This window comes from Oryctolagus cuniculus, chromosome 19, assembly GCF_051225735.1.
Source record: "Oryctolagus cuniculus isolate XC-2025 breed Fujian yellow rabbit chromosome 19, ASM5122573v1, whole genome shotgun sequence".
Taxonomy (NCBI): Eukaryota; Metazoa; Chordata; class Mammalia; order Lagomorpha; family Leporidae; genus Oryctolagus; species Oryctolagus cuniculus.
Genome location: NC_142885.1, coordinates 22,430,731 through 22,452,458, shown reverse-complemented (window position 1 = coordinate 22,452,458; position 21,728 = coordinate 22,430,731). Strand labels below are relative to the sequence as shown.

At 40.8% G+C, this 21,728-nt stretch overlaps 1 pseudogene; it reads left to right on the top strand.

Annotated features, from left to right (window-relative positions):
• Positions 1-2,383: 2,383 nt before the first annotated feature.
• On the top strand, positions 2,384-3,383 carry LOC127488830 (mRNA decay activator protein ZFP36L1 pseudogene; annotated as a pseudogene).
• The last annotated feature ends 18,345 nt before the right edge of the window (positions 3,384-21,728 follow it).

The following is a 21,728-nucleotide window of genomic DNA, read 5'->3' as shown; positions in this document are numbered from 1 at the left end:
AGATGGGCCAAGGACTTCAATAGACATTTTTCAAAAGAGGAAATCCAAATGGCCAACAGACACATGAAAAAATGTTCAAGATCACTAGCAATCAGGGAAATGCAAATCAAAACCAAAATGAGGTTCCACCTCACCCCAGTTAGAATGGTTCACATTCAGAAATCAACCAACAATAGATGCTGGGGAGGATGTGGGGAAAAAGGGACACTAACCCACTGTTGGTGGGAATGCAAACTGTTTAAGCCACTATGGAAGTCAGTCTGGTGATTCCTCAGAAACCTGAATATAACCCTACCATTCAACCCAGCCATCCCACTCCTTCGAATTTTCCCAAAGGAAATTAAATTGGCAAACAAAAAAGCAGTCTGCACATTAATGTTTATTGCAGCTCAATTCACAATAGCTAAGACCTGGAACCAACCCAAATGCCCATCAACAGTAGACTGGATAAAGAAATTATGGGACATGTACTCTATAGAATACTATACAGCAGTCAAAAACAACGAAACTCGGTCATTTGCAACAAGATGGAGGAATTTGGAAAACATCATGCTGAGTGAATTAAGCCAGTCCCAAAGGGACAAATGTCATATGTTCTCCCTGATTGGCGACAACTGAGCACCAAAGGGTAAACTTGTTGAAGTGAAATGGACGCTATGAGAAACAGTGACTTGATCAGCTCTTGTCCTGACGGTTGATGTACAATGTAATACTTTATCCATTTTAGTATTTTTTTTTGGTTCTAGTACCATTGGTTGAACTCTGTAATTAACACACAATTATTCTTAGGTGTTTAAATTTTAACTGAAAAGTGATCCCTGTTAGGAATTTGGAAAACATTATGTTGAGTGAAAGAAGCCAATCCCAAAGGGACAAATACCACTTGTTCTCCTTGATAGGTGACAACTAACTGAGCACCAAAAAGGAAACCTGTTAAAGTGAAATGAACACTATGAGAAACGGTGACTTGATCAGCGCTCACCCTGACTGTTGATGAACAGCTTAATATGTTATCCCTCTTAGTATTTTATTTTGTTTGTTCTACTTAATACTTTTGGTTGAATACTATAATCAATACACAATTCTTCTTAAGTGCTGAAACTTAACTGAAAAGTGATCGCTGTTAAATATAAGAGTGGGAATAAGAGAGGGAAGAGATGTGCAATTTGGGACATGCTCAAGCTGACTTACCTCAAACAGTAGAGTTAGAAACATACCAGGGGATTCCAATTCAATCCCATCGAGGTGGCATGTACCAATGCCATCTCACTAGTCCCAGTGATCAATTTCTGTTCACAATTGATCATAATGAAAGGACTAAGAGTCAAAGGGAACACATAAACAAGAATAGTGTCTGCAAATACTAGCTGATAGAATCAAAAAGGGAGAGAATGATCCAACATGGGAAGTGAGATACACAGCAGACCCATAGAATGGCAAATGTCCTAAACAGCACTCAGAATCAGCCCTTAAGGCATGCGGATCCGGCTGAAAAGCCCATGAGAGTATTTCAGGCATGGAAAGCCAAGACACTCTGGGGGGGGGGGGGAACCTAAATGAAAGATCTCTGTGAGTGAGATCCCAGTGGAAAGAATGGGTCATCAAAGAAGGAGGTACCTTTCTCTGAAGGGAGGAGAGAACTTCCACTTTGACCATGGCCTTGTCTAAATATGATCAGAGTCAGTGAACTCAGGGGGCTTCCATAGCCTTGGCAGCTCATGACAAAAGCCTAGGTTGATTACTGATGCCATAAACAAGAGTGTCAATTTGTTAAGTCAACAACAGGAGTCACTGTGCACTTACTCCTCATGTAGGATCTTTGTCCTTAGTGTGCTGTACATTGAGATTTAATGCTATAACTAGTACTCAAACAGTATTTTTCACTGTATGTTTCTGTGTGGGAGCAAACTGTTGAAATCTTTACTTAATATATGCTAAACTGATCTTCTGTATATAAAGAGAATAGAAAATGAATCTTGATGTGAATGGAAGGGGAGAGGGAGTGGATAAGGGGAGGGTTGCGGGTTGGAGGGACGTATGGGGGGGAAGCCATTGTAATCAATATTCTGTACTTTGGAAATTTATATTCATTAAATAAAAGTTAAAAAAAGGAAAAAAAAGAACAATGACAAGAAATAGAAAAATAAATATGGTAGTTATTAATATAACTATATCAATAATCACCTTACACATCAATGTTCTAAACACAAGAATTAAAACAGAAATTGTCGCAGTAGATAAAACGCAAGACAAACTACATTGTTGGCAAGAAGTCCATCTTTAGGGAGAGTGAGACAGGCGAGGGGCCCTGGGAGCAGGCCCGCGGGAGTCCGGACCTCAGAGCCTGTGGCTGCGCCTTCCCCGCACCGAGACCTTCCCACGCACCAGACCCTCGCCTCTGTCCCCCGTGCGAGCTCTCAGGATGACCACCACCCTCGTGTCTGCCACCATCTTCGACCTGAGCGAAATTTTATGCAAGGGTAACAAGATGATCAACTACAGTGTTCCCAGCACCGCGGGTTGCCTGCTGGACAAAAAGGCAGTGGGCACCCCTGCCGGCGGGGGCTTCCCCCGGAGGCACTCGGTCACCCTACCCAGCTCCAAATTCCACCAGAACCAACTCCTTAGCAGCCTCAAGGGCGAGCCGGCCGCGGCCCTGAGCTCCCGGGACAGCAGCTTCCAAGACCGCTCCTTCTCCGAAGGGGGCGAGCGGCTGCTGCCGACGCAGAAGCAGCCCGGGAGCGGCCTGGTCAACTCGAGCCGCTACAAGACGGAGCTGTGCCGCCCCTTCGAGGAGAACAGCGCCTGTAAGTACGGGGTCAAGTGCCAGCAGGCATCCACGAGCTGCGCAGCCTGACCCGCCGCCCCAGGTACAAGACGGAGCTGTGCCGCACCTTCCACACCATCGGCTTCTGCCCCTACGGGCCGGCTGCCACTTCATCCACAGCGCTGGGGAGCGCCGCGCCCTGGCCGGGGCCGGGACCTCTCCGCCGACCGCCCCCGCCTCCAGCATAGCTTTAGCTTTGCTGGGTTTCCCGGCGCCGCCGCCTCGGGGCTGCTGGACAGCCCCACGTCCATCACCACCACCCCCATCCTGAGCGCCGATGACCTCCTGGGCTCACCTACCCTGCCGGACGGCACCAATAACCCCTTCGCCTTCGAACCTCTTCGCCCCTAGCATGGGGCTGCCGGGCGGCGGCTCCCCGACCGCCTTCCTCTTCCGGCCCATGTCCGAGTCGCCCCCCAGCCCTCAGGATTCGCTCTCAGACCACGAGGGCTACCTGAGCAGTTCCAGCAGCAGCCACAGTGGCTCCGATTTCCCTAGCTTGGACAATTCAAGACGTCTGCCCATCTTCAGCAGACTTTCCATCTCAGATGACTAAGCCAGGGTAGGGAGGGACTCCCTGCCTGCTCCGCCCCACCCCACACCCCCAGACCCCCTACCCGCCCGAGGCCCCCAGCAAGGTTAAACTCAACCCCTGCCCCTACACACCCGGAACCTTGGAGTGCCCCTCCCCGTGCCCCCCGCCCCCCTGGTGTCCGCGCCTAAAATGAGGACAAGTCCATTTGTCGGTAGCTTCTTCTGGCTTGAAACCCCCCCTCCCTAGGTTTTCATAGCCTACTCAATGCGCGTAAGACAAGTCACATATTCGTCAGTGGATGCCTGTTTCCAACTTAAGCCTTAAGTGCTAAATCACAAAAGAAAAAGCAGTATCAGTGTATAGAAGCAACTTAGTGCCTTGTAACCGAACTTTGTCATTGTGACTATATTGCTTCTTCAGCGCCAGGGGGCGCCCTTGGGCCTCCCGGAGCGTCTGCCCGGGGGAGGGGGAGGTGACCCAGAACCTACAGCTCCCCAGTCTGGCGACAGAGCTGCACCTGCGCTTGTCTCAGCTTCCTACACACTTCTTCCTCCCTGCCCGGGACCCCTCGCCCCGCCTCAGGAGAGTTGTTCTTGGCAAACTTGGGTTTTGATGCCGGAAAGTCTTTTTCCTTCCATCCCGAGCCCCTGTTGACTAATCTTGCCCAGGTTTGCTAATGCTGCAGGAAGGAAGGCTGGGAAAAGCGGACACGAAGATTTTGACATCCGTGGGACTTTGTGATTTAACTTTTTTCTTTTTCTTTTTTTTTTTTTAAGTGGGGAGGAAGGGGACGCTAGGTGGACTATGAGAGACCTGATTTTGGTGCTAAAGTTCCCCAGTTCGTATGTGACATCTTTTACGGAAAAAAGTAACAAAAAAAAATGAGAGAAAAGCTAAAAAAAAAAAAAATGTAAGGGGTGAGCAGTTAATGGTATTCATTCCACATACAGTATCTGTGTAAGGCGATTTCCTGTAGAAGTAGCGTTAATGGTTTTTTGCTCTAGAATACCGTAGATTTCTCCTTGGAGCATCCACACTGTGCTTTTTTCTCCTGGGATTTAAACTTCATGTAACTTTTAGAAATTGCAGAGCAAAAATTTTGCTTGTCACTGCACATCAATATAAAAAAGCTTATTTAACTTATCAAAACGTATTTGTTGCCAAACTATGCCTTTTTTGTTAATTTTGTTCTTATTTATCAGGATGACAAATCCATAGAATATATTTTTTATGTTAAATTATAATCTTCATATTAATCTTAAAATTTTGTGACGTGTCTTCCCTTTTTATTTCCACAGTTTTAATATATTATTCTTAAACAGCATTTTTTGTAACTTTACACTTTTTTGGTTATTTTATTTTAAATAAATGAAAAATTAATTTAAAAATGCAAAAAACTGTTGGATTATTTATTTTAGAAATTCCCCCCTTTGTGTTGGACTGCAAATTCAGTTTCTTTCAGCCTCTCACGACTAGGACTGAGAATGTATGCAGAAGTTCTGTGACAGTGCAGAAGGGAACCAGCTTGTCCGGGGTACCTTCTGAAAGGGAGCTAAGCGAGAGAAACCCTTTAACTTCTGCACGCCCGTCCCGACATTCCGCTGGCAGAGCTAAGGTTCTGGATTCTAGGGGTGGAGTTTTCCGATGTTGATGTAAACAGAACTGGTGTGCACACATATAAAGATGAATGTAATTACTCCTTTGGCTGGCCATCACCATTGCTTTCTATTTCTCTTTCTTTGTGTGAATTTATTTAAAAGAAAAACAAAACTTTTTGTAACAACTATTTGCAGGTTAAAGAAAATCAACAAATCCCATTTTTCTTTTTTTCAAAAAAAAAAAAAAAAAGAAACCCATCTTTATACTATCTAAAAGGAAAGGCAAGACATTCATCAATGACTACAAAGTTAGTCTGAAGAAATAAATTCTAATGATCTGCATGGTGACCACAGTTAAAAGTAACATATCACATATTTCAAAATTTCTAAAAAACCATATTTTTAGCATTCCCAACACAAAAATATGATGAACTTTATAAGGTGATAGATATGTTAGTTTGCTTTAATCTTTCTATCATATATACCTAGAACACTGCAGAGAGGCTGTAGAAATGGGGCAGGTGTTCAGTGCAGCAGTTAAGATGATGCTTCTGGAGTAGGGGTGCCTATTCTGGCACAGAGGGTTAGACCTCTGCTTGCAATGCCTGCATTCCATACCAGAACACCAGTTCAAGTTTATTCTTCTTCTTGCTAATGGATCTGAGAGTATCTAATATGTAATATCTAATCTTACCATTTCAGAGATGATGGCCCAAGTACTTGGGCCCCTGCCATCTGTGTGGGAGAGCAGCATGAAATTCCAGGCTCATGCCTTCCTCCTGGCCCAGACCTGGGTGCTGCAGCTTTTTGGGAAGTGAATCAGTCGATGGAAGCTCTTTGTCATTCTGCTTTTCAAATAAATCAATCTTTTGTTGTTGTTGTTCTAAAACATACACTTTTTATACACTATTCATGTTAATTTTTAAATATAATTTAGGTAATTCAACAAAGTAAACACTTTTTTCTTTGCAATTTGGCTATAGAATAGGGATTTCTGTAAATTTTCAAAAATTATCAAAAGCTTAAAGCTTTTAAACACTGGGATGAAACAGACAAGAAAGTGACAACCTAGGAACATGGTTTAGCATTTGTTTCCTTCACTTACAACATCTGTAAAACTGTGAAAGATGTTTATCATCAAACAACTTGGTAAACATCTTCAGTGTGCAGATTAAAATGTTTCTGTAAGGGACTGACACTGTGGCACTGTGGGTTAAAGCCTTGGCCTGCAGTGCTGGCATTCCATATGGGCACTGGTTCAAGTCCTGGCTGCTCCACTTCTGATCCAGCTCTCTGTTATGGCCTGGGAAAGCAGTGGAAGATGGTCCAAGTCCTTGGGCCCCTAAACCCAAGTGGGAGAACTGGAAGAAGCTCCTGGCTCTGGATCAGCTCAGCTTTGGCTGTTGTGGCCATTTGGGGAGTGAACCAGTGGATGGACAACCTCTCTCTCTCTGACTGCACCTCTCTATTCTTTCAAATAAATAAATAAATAAAATAAATCTTTTAAAAAAGTTTCTATCCAAAGGAGGCAATTAATATTAATAAGCACAGATGTAACTGTATATAAATGGATTGCTACTTTGTGTAGTACTTGCGTTTCCGTTACATATTTATATTTCAAGTTCAAATATTAAAAAACTCAATCTTGAAATAGGTGATTGCTCAAGTACTTGGGTGGTTGCCAATTGCTTAGGAGACCAGGATGGAGTTCTGAGCTCCTTGATTCAGTCTGGGCAAGCCCCAGCTATTGTGAGCATTGGGAAAGTGAACCAGTAGGTGGAAGATCTGTCTCTCTGCCTTTCATATAAAATTAACATAAATAAATAAAAATACTAAAGTTTGTGAAAATTTGTGTTAAAAAGTTTTTATTACAAAAATTGAAATCCAGGGGCCAGGCCAGCACTGTGGCTCACTAGGATAATCCTCCGCCTACAGCACCGGCACCCCAGGTTCTAGTCCCATTCGGGGCACCGGATTCTGTCCCAGTTGCCCCTCTTCTAGTCCAGCTCTCTGCTGTGGCCCAGGAAGGCAGTGGAGGATGGCCCAAATCCTTAGGCCCTGCACCCACATGGGAGACCAGAAGAAGCACCTGGCTCCTGGCTTTGGATCAGGGCAGCGTGCCGGCCTTAGCAGCCATTTGGGGGGGTGAACCAACAGAGAAAGAACCAACCTTTCTTTGTCTCTCTCTCTCTTACTCTGCCTGTCCAAAAAAAAAAAAAAAAAAAAGAGACAGAGAAAGATCCATTTTTTATCTACTGGCTCACTCCCCAGATGTCCACAACAGAGGGGCTGGGCCAGGCTGAGGCCAGGAGCCAGGGACTCCATCCTGGTCCTACACATGAGTGGCAATGACCTAAGCACTTGCGCCATCATCCATTGCCTCCCATAGCTAATATTTGCAGGAAGCTGAATCAAAATCAGAGGAGCCAGGAACAAGACTTGGGCCAGGCACTCTGATTAAGGATGTGGCCATCTGAAGCTGTGACTTAGCCACCACACCGAATGCCCACCCCACAATTAGTTTATGAATAGTAACAGTAATGAAAAGCTCAACTACTGTGGAGTCACTAAAAAAGCTACACAAGAGGAATCAAATATTTTTCAAATTAAGCCCACTATTTAAGGGATATGAAATTCCTTCTAGAAGATATCCAATACTTTTCACGTATAACAACCAGTATTTACATAAACAGCTGAAGTGTGGGATGTTTAACGTTCTTTGTCCTCAAGAACTTTAATAAGGAAGCCTTCCCGCCTCTTAAATTCAAGGTTAGTAATACCAGAACAACTGCCTTAATGAGAAGTTTTTCTTCTTTTAAGTATAAATCTACAGGTATTTCCTGAACAAAACAAAATCATACAAGTCTATTAAAAATGTCTAAATGAAGTTTTATTTTTATTATTTTCACAATATTGTTTGTGTCAAACCAGGAAATAAGTTCCAAAATCATATTAATAATGTTTTTAAAAGAATAAGTAAATTGAAAATATGTCATTGTAAAAATTAAAAGAAAAGTATGGGAGGAGGAGAAAGGGAAATAGAATTTGTTCTTTTTATATAAATAAGATGTTTTAAAATGATGAATAAATGATTAAATGCATATGATTAAATTTTGGCAAAAGTAAGGTTTAGATAAGTTGATGAATATATGGAAGAATAAGCCATATGTTCTAATTTGGACCAGAGATTGATAAGGCACTTCACAATTACAAAGATATATAACTGATGGAATTGAAAAATAAAATTATTTCCACATCTGTGTAAAGAACCATGACATATTTATAATTATTCAAAGCATTCTATGATCCCAGGTTTTGCTCTTGGGCATGGGCCCAAGTCAAGTCCCAGAGCCATTACAATTACTCCTGTCTCCCTAGGAGTCCCCCCTTTTTTAAATTGTGGGGAGTTGTATGTATCTATTTCTTTACTTGAAAGGAAGATTCAGAGACAGACTGACAGAGATCCACTGATCCACTGATTCACTGATCCATACCCTAAATGTCCTTAATAATCCAGACTGGGTCAGGCTAGAGCCAGATTGGGTCAGGCTAGAGCCCACTCTGGGGCTCCCATATGAGTGATAAGGACCCAAGCATATGGGCCATCATCGCTGCTTCCCAGCATGAGAATTAGCAGTTAAGATGGTATCAGAAGCAGCACCCAGGCACTCCAATATGGGATGCTGGTGTTCCAAGTGGGATCTTAACCACTGTGCCAAACCCACACCCCTCTTCATCTTGAGATCCCTGTATCTCACGATCTTGATTTGTTGCCTCTGATACATAAATGCAAGCAGCAAGGCATAGATACATAAAGCCTCTGAGCTACTTCAAACCATTCTCCTGAGCCCCAAGTTTTCCACTAAAGACTTTCCATTGAAAAATCTCCACTTTGTATGATTATTTTCACCACTCTGTTTCAAGTATTGAAAATTATTTTAAAACATCAAGTTGGCATTTCATTTTGTGTGAGATGGTATTTTTTACAATCTTTGCTCCTTTTTAATCAATATTTAATTTTATGCAGCAAAACAGTTTTTCAGCTCCCTCCCCCCATATATTTCTCAATATTTTATACTGACTTCAAGGTTTTAATTAGTGTCCTAAAATGCAATGCTAAGTTACACCATACAATTATGTGGGCAAAGTACTCTGGAGGTTAGATATTATTAACTATAATCACCCTCTAAAGTAAAAGTTTAAAAGACATGATTGTGTGATATTTTTTATTCTGGATACAATCTCCCTCTAATGATAAACAACTTTTCTATTTTTCTATTCAAACAATGACAAAGAATGTCACATGAAAAAATTCATGCTGACACAGATAAAAAAAAAAAGGAAAAAGGAAAGAAAACCCCAATACATTTCATTTTCCTTCCAGCTTCTAATCTTTCATTGGTGGCAGACTGGTAGCAGAGAACAAATAGTTATTATAACTTCTTTAAAAAGTGTGTTGGGGCCAGCATTGTGGCATTGTGGTGCAGCAGGTTAAGCTGCTGCTTATGCTGCCAGCACCTTGTATGAATGCAGGTTTGAGTCCAGTCCTGCTCCCTGCCAATGCACCTGAGAAAGCAACAGAAGATGGCCCAAGCATTTAGACCCCTGCTACCCACATGGGAAACCTGGATGGAGTTCCAGATTCCTGGTTTGGCCTGACCCAGCCCCAGCAATTGTGGCCATTTGGAAAGTGAATCAGTGGAAAGAAGATTGATCTCTGTCTCTGTCTCTAATTCTGCCTATACAAATAAATAAAAATAAATCATTAAAAATAACGTATTAACACTTGAAAAGTTTCCCTATATAGTTGATATCCAATAATAAGTGCAAAATGATCCACTTCTTTCCTTGAGTTGTCCTAATACCTTGAAAGATTTTCTGCCCCAAATCAAAGAAACAAAACACAGAATCATAGCCAAATAATGTAGTTCCATTAACTCATTATGTTTAAGAAGTAATCACATATGCACCATTCTTCTTTGGGTACAAAAATATAATAAAATATATGTATTTTATCTCCCCTTTTACTGTAACTGAGTTTCTCAAAGAACACATTTAATTGTTTTTAATACTGAGCTGATTGTCTTGAATGCTTGAGGTAACCTATTTATTATATTTAATACTTATAGAATTTTAAAAATAAAAAATTAAGTTAAATTAAAATTCTTCATGTTTATGAGGTACCATGTGATGTTTCAATCCATGTATACATTATGTACTGTCCAAGCACAAACAGAAAGTAAGTGCCACATTATTTCACTCATGTGGAAATTATAAAAATTGATCTCCTGGGGCCGGTGCCTCAACTCAATAGACTAATCCTCTGCCTGTGTGCCGGCACACCGGGTTCTAGTCCCAGTCGGGGTGCCAGATTCTGTCCCGGTTGCCCCTCCTCCAGGCCAGCTCTCTGCTATGCAGTGGAGTGCAGTGGAGGATGGCCCAAGTCTTTGGGCCCTGCACCCGCATGGGAGACCAGGAGAAGCACCTGGCTCCTGGCTTCAGATCAGCGCAATGTGCCAGCCGCAGTGCACCAGCCACGGTGGCCATTGGAGGGTGAACCAATGGCAAAAGGAAGGCCTTTCTCTCTGTCTCTCTCTCACTGTCCACTCTGCCTGTCAAAAAAAAAAATTGATCTCCTGGAAGCCTGGAGTGGAATAGTGGTTACCAGAGAATGGGAAAAGTAAATGGGAAGGAGAGATGGGAAAAGTAGGGGTACTAAGATATAGTTAGATAGGAATACTCACAGAGGTTTTTTTTTAAAAAGCAAAGAACCCCCTACTCTCCATTTTTCCCCTGCAATAACAACAGCAATGACAATTTATGTGGGTTTTGCATGTAATATACAGTGAGACACAGTAATTTAATCTAAATTACAGTGCAGTTTAGTTCATCTGTTGTTAATACTGTGTCTGCCTTTAAATAGAAATGCTATGTTGAAAACGTAAGGCAGCAAGTGCTACATATGTGCAATATAAAATAGTAATGTGATACTGATGCTGTTAACCAAAGGGCAGAATCCATAAGCAAAATGACAAAAGGGGTCTTAATTGAAATTAAAATTTAATTTTGTTTTAAAAATATCATTCATCTTTATTTATTTTGTAGTAATATAGTACATGTTTTTTAGAAAATAATTTTCACAACTTGATAAATTATAATTTTGTTAGAAAAGTTGCTCTTAAATAGATAATAATAGATGTAAATAGATGATGAATGGTGTAAATAATTTTGTAAGAGCTTTCAAAATGTTAATACATGGAAACATTACCTACATAAAAAGCATAAATTGGTTGCTGTTTTGCTTCTTTTTCCCTTATTTTTGTATTGTGGTAATTTGCTATGCAAATAATGGAGTAAACAGATGTATAGTTGTAGAATTTTTTGAGAGAACAAGAAGTTTATATATTAATGACTTTTTTTTGGAAAATAAAAAGTGCCTAAAAGAAAAGAAAAAGATATACTGGGTTAGACAAAATAATTTCACATATTTTTATTTTTTTAAACATGGCTATTAGAAAATTTAAAATAGCATATGTGGCTCTTTCCACTGTACAGCACTCTTCTAGATACTGATACAGCTGAAATGTAAAAGATGATAGAAAGCAAGATTAGATTATTTTTCATGAAGCTTTAAACATATTGCTATACTCACTTGGCAGGGAATATACTATGTTTTAAATGCCACATATTTATAAATATTTGGTGGCAATATACAAGTATAAAATGGTAGGAGAAGTCCTTGAGAGGGTACAAAGCAATGAAAAATATGCGATCAAGATATTGCCAGCTTGAGCCGGCGCCGTGGCTCAATAGGCTAATCCTCCACCTTGCGGCGCCTGCACACCGGGTTCTAGTCCCGGTCGGGGCGCCGGATTCTGTCCTGGTTGCCCCTCTTCCAGGCCAGCTCTCTGCTATGGCCAGGGAGTGCAGTGGAGGATGGCCCAGGTGCTTGGGCCCTGCACCCCATGGGAGACCAGGAAAAGCACCTGGCTCCTGGCTCCTGCCATCGGATCAGCGCGGTGCGCCGGCTGCAGCGGCGGCCATTGGAGGGTGAACCAACGGCAAAAAGGAAGACCTTTCTCTCTCTGTCTCTCTCTCTCACTGTCCACTCTGCCTATCAAAAAAAAAAAAAAAAAAAAAAAAGATATTGTCAGCCAAGACAGCAAAATCCTTCCTCTTATACATCTCACTATCCTGCAGTAAAGGTCCCTAACTTCATCACACCCAGACTTTCTAGATTCTTGGTGCTGAAAAGTTTACATGAATTTGTAAGATTAAAAATATTAGATGGGGCCAGTGCTGTGGAGTAATGGTTTAAGCTGCCATCTGCAGTGCCAGCATCCCATATGGTTCAAGTCCCGGCTGCTCCACTTCCTATCTGGCTCCCCGCTAACATGCCTGGGAAAGTAGTGGAAGATGGCCCAAGTGCTTGGGCCCCTGCCACCCACATGGGAGACCCAGAAGAAGCTCCTGGCTCCTGGGCTTGGCCTGGCCCAGCCCTAGCTGTTGCAGCTATTTGGGGAGTGAACCAACAGATGGAAGATCCCTCTCTCTCTCTCCCTCTGCCATTCAAATAATAAATATTAAAAAAATTAGATTTTAAAAAGAAAAAAGGATGCAGCAGTTGGATGGTTAGTCATACTATATCAGTAAGAGTATCAGAGTGAGAATGAGTGAGAAAAAAGGAGGAGGAAGGGGAGGCTTGTGCCCATCCAAGCAGTGTCTGGTGGAACGAAGCCATTACACTTGAAATAGTCTGGCATTTAGACCTTAAATATGTAAAAATATATATGTTATTTATGTATTTATGTTTATATTTATTTTCTCAAAAATAGTTTTCAAAGATGATACTTCCAACATCCTTTAAATTGGAACATGATACTGCTATATTTGTTATAGTTGTTAGACTGGAAATAGGAGTCTTATCTCAGATTTGCTTTCACCACATCCATTCTATTACATGGACTTAATTACAGAGTTCTTTTTTTTTTTTAAGTGAAAGGAGAAATTTTGATTCCCTATCAAGAAAATCAACTGAACTGAATCAATGTGAATTCTGACATATTTGAGTATCTTTTCTGGAGTTATGGATTATACTTCTCTGAATATAAGGAATTGATAACATAGTACTCATTTTTAGAAGGCAGAGGAATGGGAACAACTACTTTCAAAGCCTCTTCCAATAGTATAAATCCACCAATCTTCTGAGTTTGGATATTACAGTGTGGACATATATTCTGTTGATTTTCCCACTTAGAAATGAATTGTCAAAGCATTAGTAGTAGAGGAGCTGTGACAATTCATGATGATAAATATACTCTCCAAAGTAGGAATAGTCACTTTACATAATCATTTACAATTAGATATTTTATGTTTAGATCTGACTTCTTCCCCCTGAAACTGACTATATTTGTTGTTATTAGAGAGAAATAAAAACTTTTAATATGGAACCTATTTATAGTAACTAGAACAGCATATACTATGTTAAGACTACAGTTATGAATCTATAAAACATGTCTATTCTATATGTTTACAAAGAAAAATATAATTTTCTTCTTTAACATAATATTTAGAATGAAATATCAGTAAGGAAGTGATTTTGTAATTTTAATTTGTACAAGTGTTAAAGAAACAGTGTAATTTGTAGCAATATGATACTGAAGGAAAGTGACCCAAGTAATAGAAGTAAAAATTTAATGGAACCAACAGATCCTATTTTTTTTTTTTGACAGGCAGAGTTAGACAGTGAGAGAGACAGAGAGAGAGTTATAGAGACAGAGAGAAAGGTCTTTTTCCTGTTAGTTCACTCCCCTAATGGCCACTACAGCTGGTGCTGCGCCAACCTGAAGCCAGGAGCTGTGTGCTTCCTCCCAGTCTCCCATGCAGGTGCAGGGACCCAAGCACTTGGGCCATCCTCCACTGCCCTCCCAGGCCACAGCAGAGAGCTGGACTGGAAGAGGAGCAACTGGGACTAGTACCCAGTACCCCAACCGGGACTAGAACCCGGGGTGCTGGCACCACAGGTGAAAGATTAGCCAAATGAGCCACGGTGCCGCTCCAACAGATCCTATCTTAATATTTATTTTTACTATTATCCAATATTTCTATTATTTACTATTATGATTAATGGAGTTTTTTCCCCAAAATTCCACCTGATAAGTACTTGCCCACAAGGGAACATTGAGGAAAGGAATATCCATGGTACAAATTAAGAAAATAATGAGCAGAGACTCATTATTTACCAGGAAAGGGCCCAATTTGTTCAGTTAGAATCAGAAAAGTCTCCTCCCCTTATCAGAATATTCTTGTAAATGCCAGTGATATTTATATAAGGATATATTAGCAATTTAATATAACATCTATAGTAGTAGGAATTTGTTACCTGTGACTTTGAGCAGAATGGTGACTGTCACACAGAGGCATTCAGCAAATATTTTCAATTAAAGAACTAATTTATTAAATCAATTCACCCTTTCCTTCAATAATATTTCTGAACATACAGAAACAAACACTGGAGTAGAACACAATCATCAACCTCCAAAAACCTGTCAATCAATTATGAAAAATAAAAAAATTACAAACCATGAAAAATAGAAAATGCAATAACTGAAGTTTTCATAAAATACCATGTGAACCCATCTTTGGAGGACTGTGGGGAGAAGAATGTAGATTGGGCAATGTTTCTTCAAAAAAATGATTGCTCAGTGATGAACAATAGTCTGCCAAAGAGCTAACAAAGCAGAGAGCACCTCAGACAGGAGAAGCAAGAAGATGAGAAAAAGAAGGGGTGCTCAAGAATGACAAGTTCCACATGGCTGTGGATTAAATGGAAGGCAGAGCACTGGAAAGGAAGACAGAGAGCAGATCACAGAAACATTATTGTTTTGGTTTAGTTTTTTTTTATGGGTAATAGGAAGTCTTTAAGAGTCTTAAGTCGCAAATGATAGGTTTCTATGTTAGATAATTACTCTGGCATTATGTAGAAAATAGATTAGACAGCGGTGGAATTGTGTTCCAATAGTTTTTTTTTTTTTTTTTTTGACAGGCAGAGTGGACAGTGAGAGAGAGAGACAGAGAGAAAGGTCTTCCTTTTGCCATTGGTTCACCCTCCAATGGCCACCACGGCCAGCCTGCTGTGGCCGGCGCACCATGCTGATCTGATGGCAGGAGCCAGGTACTTATCCTGGTGTCCCATGCAGGTGCAGGGCCCAAGCACTTGGGCCATCCTCCACTGCACTCCCTGGCCACAGCAGAGAGCTGGCCTGGAAGAGGGGCAACCGGGACAGAATCCGGCACCCCGACTGGACTAGAACCCAGTGTGCCGGTGCTGCAAGCCGGAGGATTAACCTAGTGAGCCGCGGCGCTAGCCCAGTAGTTTTTTTATTTGACAGAGTTAGACAGTGAGAGAGACACAGAGAGAAAGGTCTTCCTTCCATTGGTTCACCCTCTAAAATGGCCATTATGGCCAGCACTGCGCCAATCCAAAGCCAGGAGCCAGGTGCTTCTTCCTGGTCTCCCACATGGGAGCAGAGGCCCAAGTACTTGGGCCATCCTCCACTGCCCTCCTGGGCCATAGCAGAGAACTGGACTGGAAGAGGAGCAACCGGGACTAGAACCCAGTGCCCATATGGGATGCCAGTGCTGCAAGCAGAGGATTAACCAAGTGAGCCACGGTGCCGGCCCCAAGAAGAGAACTGATAAGGGATTGAACTAAAACAGTAGGATTTGCAAGGAAGAGAGCATCTGATTAACACAATGCTTAGGACATCAGTCCCCAAGCTCTGGAATCTATTGGAACCACATGGGAGCCTGTTTCAAGCTCTCTACACTCTCTCTTAGGATTTCTGACCACTACACTCTCTCTTAGGATTTCTCCTAAGGAGTACAGCCCTCTGCCTCCAATGAGGATCACCGACATTATGATTTACTATCATGCCTATAAATATGCTTTGGTCCTCATCTTCTTGGGGAATAAAAAGGTTGAGAGCCACATATTCAGAAGATATAATCACTTGGACTGAGTAATTAATCTGGTGGAGAAATAAGGAGCCTAGGATTATTGTGTAAGCCAGATCGATAATGGAGCCATCAACTGCGATGAGCAAAAAGGTGTGGGGAAAAGGCACATTTGAAGTCTGAAATGCTTGTGAACATCTAGCTGGAACAGTCAGCTGGGGTTACAAATGTAAGCCTGACACTTAGAGAAAAAGTCTGAGCTGGAGATTTGAATTTATCAGGCTGTAGAGGAGAGATAATACACAAGTGATGGAATCTCTTGTAGACCCCAAAATGTAGAGGTCAAAATAGGACCTGTAGCATACTCAAGAGGCACTAGACAAAGAGATCAAGACAGTTGAGAAGTAATTGTTCAGAAATAAAGATGAGCAGGAGAAGAAAGGCCAAGGAGAAAGAGGGAAGGAGTAGGGGAGAGAAAAGGAGAACCATGACTACCACCACAAGAAGAGATCCCCTGAAATCTACAAGTAAAAGTGTTCCAAAAAAGATCCAGTGATCAAGAATGAAGTGCAGTAGAGAAGTCTAATAAGATTGGCATATGGCACCCCTTACCTTTGGCTGTGAACTGGCAGTCATGAGTTTTTCCATAAGACATTCCAGGAAGACACAGAAGTGGAAGACAGGCTATTTAGAACTGAGGACTAAGTTAGATTGGGGAAATGACTATAGTGAAAAGAGAGTAGTCTTTGAAGAAGTTAAACTATATTAATTCTGTGTTGCTTTGTTATTGTTTACTTGCTGAAAAAAAAAAGTTTCCTTACCATTTTCTAAGTTCAAAAAGAAATAGAGAAGACATTTGACCTAGTAGTTAGCTAAGACACCGTGTCCTGGGGCAGGTGCTATGGTGTAGCAGGTTAAGCCACTTCCTGAAGTGTTAGCATCTACTGGTTCAAGTCCTGGCTGCTCCACTTCTGATCCAGCTCCCTGCTAGTGTGACTAAGAAAGCAGCAGGAGATGGCCCAAGTGCTTGGGCCCCTGCACCCACATTGGAGACCTGAAAGAGGCTCCTGGCTCCTGGCTTTAGCCTGGCCCAAACTGAGCTCTGCCTTTGCCTCTTCCCTCTCTGAAACTCTGACTTTCAAATAAATAAAATAACTCTTTAAAAAAGGAAAAGACACCATGCCCCACATCAGAATACCTGGGTTTAATACCTGGTTCCCCTCCTGACTCCAACTTCTGGCTAAGCTCATGCCACCCACATGTGAGATATGGACTGAGTTCCTGCATCCAGGCTTCAGCCCAGCCCAAGATCCCGTCACTGCAAGGCATTTGGAAAGTGAACCAGTGGATGGGAGTGTACTTTCTCATGCACTTTCCCTCTCTCTCAGTTCTCCACCCCCCAATCTGATGTGAAAATAAATAACAAAAAGAAACATAAAATAATATATAATCACACAAGCTTGTCCCACAGACTGTCATTCCTCCATTTTCAATGCAAAAAATTTTTTTTTCATACTAAATTTCTAATGTTAAAACACCAGCAAGATGAAAAGCAAATATACCCATGTTAAAAAAATTCCCTTAGTCCTTCTGAAACTATCAACTTTGAAAACTGGTAAGGACATCTTAAATCAGAACAGGGACTGGTTTCTACCAAATAATTGAATCTTCATTTGAGTAGAGCTTTTTTTTTCTTAATCTTAATCTCCAAATTCAATATGCAACATAAATCTACTTAAGGAATTGGAAAAAATAAAAGGCAAAACAGGACAAAGTTATATAAAACAGACATCTGGCTTTTCCCCCCAAAAAAACTACAAACATGGGATCTGACACAACAAAATGTAGTCAAAGGAAGTCACATGTGGTGGCTCTGATAGATCCATGTGTGAGACCATCAGCTTACTTATCATACTGATCCTATCCTTACTGCCTCTTGGTATTCAGTTAGCCTTTCATAAACAAACTTAATAAGTACCTGGTATTGTGCCAGACACCCAGGCACTGAGGATACAGTTCACAGTGGGCATAAAAGGCACACCAAAAAGCAAAAATCTTCAAGTCTCATGCATGTACAATTGAAAAGGAACAAGAGTTCTTACCCAAATGTGGGGAATTGGGAGGGACTGGTCAGATAATATCAAGCTGAAATCTACACTACATATTTGAATTAGCCAAGCAAAGAGAAGACAGGACAACTGCCCCAGGTCTGGGAACAAAAGAGAACATGAAGCATTTTAGAAACTGAAAGAATCTGATTGGACTGTGTCTAATTGGAATGAAAAACTGGCAAGGGATAAAACCAGAGCACTAGGTAGTTAGAGCCCTGCTGATGTGAGCCAGGTGTGGCAGGCAGCCCTCTGAGAAGGCCACAGTGATCCCCAGTTTGTGTAGTTCTCAGACCTTGAACAAGGACTGGGTTATTACCTCCCCTCTAAGGATTATACAGCAAGAGAGATGGCATGTCAAATTTAAGGATTATGGCTTCTATCTTGGGTGCTCTCTCACTCTTCCATGGTTCTGTCACTCCAGTGGACATGAATTGCTCCATTGAAAGCCTGTGCAGTCTCTGAGAGCCACTTAAGTGAGCTTAGAGGCAGATTCCTGTTAAGTTGCACTTGGAAATGAGTGCAGCCCTGGCTGACACCTGGAATGTTGAGGCCCTGCATCCTAACCAACTGCTCCTGGACATGTGACTACAGAAACTGTGACAAAACAAATCTGTGTTTCCAGTCCCTACATTTGTGGGTAATTTGTTAGCACAAACGTTTAGTTCTATGCCCTATTCAAGAATTGGGTTGAGCACTAACCTAAAGGAATGAGAATTTGTTGAAGGATTTTAAGCTGCAAATGACATTAAATATGTTTCTATTTCCAATTTTAGACAGTAAAATTGTCACAATGAAGTTGAAAAAATAATCTGAAACTATCAATAAAAGTAAACATTTAAGTAAACAACTTCGGCTACAAAATTCTAGTTATAAAATTCAATATCCTATATAATACTTCTCCTTTAATTAACTGTGGCAACTGAAACAATCAGTCTGGATGGAAAACCAAAGGGAAAGTTTACTCAGCTGGTCAAACTGAGAATTTAAACCTGGAAAGAGTCAGTTGCCTGAGTCAGCTGTTCCACAAGCCTGAGTTTGGTTACAGCTTTTTACACTTTTCTTACAGAGTGGGTATGTGTACTGAATCAAGTTTCAACAATACAGATTTATGTGTGGTTATCAGTCACATTGAAAATCAGAGAATTGCTTATTGAAACTGAAGAACTAAAAGCTAACAGACTTGATAACTGATTAAGGAAGTATATTTGCATGCTCATTCCTGCACTCAGCCTTACCTTCATGTAGCCATGGAGGGAGAGGGGAAACAGTGGGAGTCCTTAATCCCTCCTCCTGCCTTGGCCCACAGTTAGCTTATTCATTCTTAAGGTACAATAGATATTTCCTTGGTCAATAGTTAGAGTCTTAATGAAATGTCATGTTACCTGGATATCAGCTGCAGGGTGACTTCATAGCATGGGACACTATCATGGCTGACTTAGGCCTCTGCAGTCCCCACTCCGTTCCTAAGTCCACAGTCAACAATCAACCTGCTTAACCTCTTAAAAACTGTAAACTCCCCCCCCCCCTTTCTTCTATAGATCTACTAGCTTATTGCCTTCATTCAGCCTTTGTCATACTTTAGCTGGACCACTGGTGATAGCTTTCTAATCATTTCCTCATTGAGAATCTGGTCATAAAAGAGAAAACTAAGTATGCTACATACTTAGTATACATACAGGAAACAATTTAAGCAGCTATTCAAGTCATACATATACTTCAATGACATGGCTCAAACTATTCTCTATCATTTCCCAAATCACAAATTTGGACTGTGTACAGTATTCCCAGTTTAGTGTCCTTCCCTCCAAAACAACATGTGGTAGAGTGCTTACTATAATTTTCATCAAGGTAAAAGAATCTGAACCTATTAATCAATGAGTAAGGGATCCCAAATGCACCTAGAAGGAGCCAGTGTTGACACACTTCTGATTGTAATCACTACTTTCAAATACACACTCCAATGTAAAGAAATTAAAATACTAGAGGGGAAAAAGCAATTTCCTTCTTTTTAATCAGGAAGGCTAAATACCCTTGGGGAAAATGTCAGACTCATATCTCATCATAAAACTATTCATTTACCAGCTTAATACCTCCTCACAGCACAGTGTAAGCCCATGGACCTCTCAGACTTCTAAGTGTTCAGAAACAAGGTGGTAGCTTTGGGATCCACAAGGAGGGAAGGCCTACACTTCCGAGAATGGAGAGGCCTACTTCCTGGGAACAAAGTCCTTGTCAAGGTCCCTGCGGGTGCCTAAAGGTCAACCAATGAGGATCAGACCTGCCTCAACCTTTAACCCCCATGCCCTGAATATATAAAAGTAGCTCCCCCAATCTCTGAGGCGTGACTTCCCGGGCCCCTGCTCTGTTGCTTTGTTGGGACCGGGGAACCCCAATAAAAGCCTGTGAATTAATTGGTTCATCTGCCTGGGAGATCTGTTATGCGCGGGACACCTTACACAAGGCAAGATTAGTACCTCAGGAGCCATCATCATTTCCAAAAGCACTATATCAATAGTTTCTTTGTGAGACATTTCAATGTAAATAGGAAACTGGTAGTTAATTCACAGTCATTTCAACTACATGGTTATTTCAAGTAATATTCATGTTGTAAAATCTGTTATCCAAGTAATAGACTTTTAAGTGAATATGCAAAGTTACAAAAATGAAGTAAAAAGTCTTTCTCCTCTGAAGCCCAATAACCCTATCTGAAATGAAAGTAAACAGAAAATTTCAACTAAAGCCTTAGCTTTTATTTATCTAAATGATACAGCCAATCTTTGAAGTTTAAGAAAAAAAGTTAAACATAATCATTTATTTCCAAAATTGCTTTTCATTGAGCAAAACCCTAGTTCTTTATTTCATTCTTTTTACAACTTTTGATAAGGTTAAATACTGAGGTTCAGTGGAACCATCAAGGTAGAAAATGAAAAATACTTTTTAAGCACCTTGATCTATCACCAAATTTGAAATAATCCTCCATCCTTCAGTAATATTAGTCTGCAAGATAGTTTTGCAAATTGGAGTTCATTTTCCCCAATTTAAGTAAGTAAAAATTAATGTCAGAAAACATCTTCTGCAACTTATTAATCAATCAAATAAATTCATCACTAACATTCAAAAGTAAATATTCACCACTAATTCTGTTTGGGGTGAGTTTAAAAAATCTTGAGTTGTTTTTTCCTAATGAAGTTTAGAATACCCATCATGGGCATGTTAAGATAACTGGTAAGTAAGCATGTTTTCTAACATTCTAGGAAATTATCATTAAGTAACAGCACTCCTATAAAGACTATATAACAAGAAAAATCCATTTACATCTTATTTGCAATTTACACTTCCCTTAAATGGTTCAGAATCATAAAAGCATCCATGGAGACAGATTTAATAATTATTATACAACAATATTTAATAGAAAGTGATGGCTTAAATGCTACAATATGTTTCTTGAATACCTTCACATTAAATAGCATTTGAACAACAACAAAAAAAAAACCCTGGTTCTGCTTAAGGGCAAGTCCCACCAAAGCTACTCATTATTGGAATTTCCAACTTGAAAGTCAAGCTAAATAACAAGGAGTAATTTGCCAATTAGAGCTTCCTGCTTTTTTCTCTTTATTCCTTAAACATCATTCAGGGACTGAACTGGTCAAACAATTTTAGTTTCAAAACAGAAACTGAAAGAGCTTAATTTGTGTCTCTCT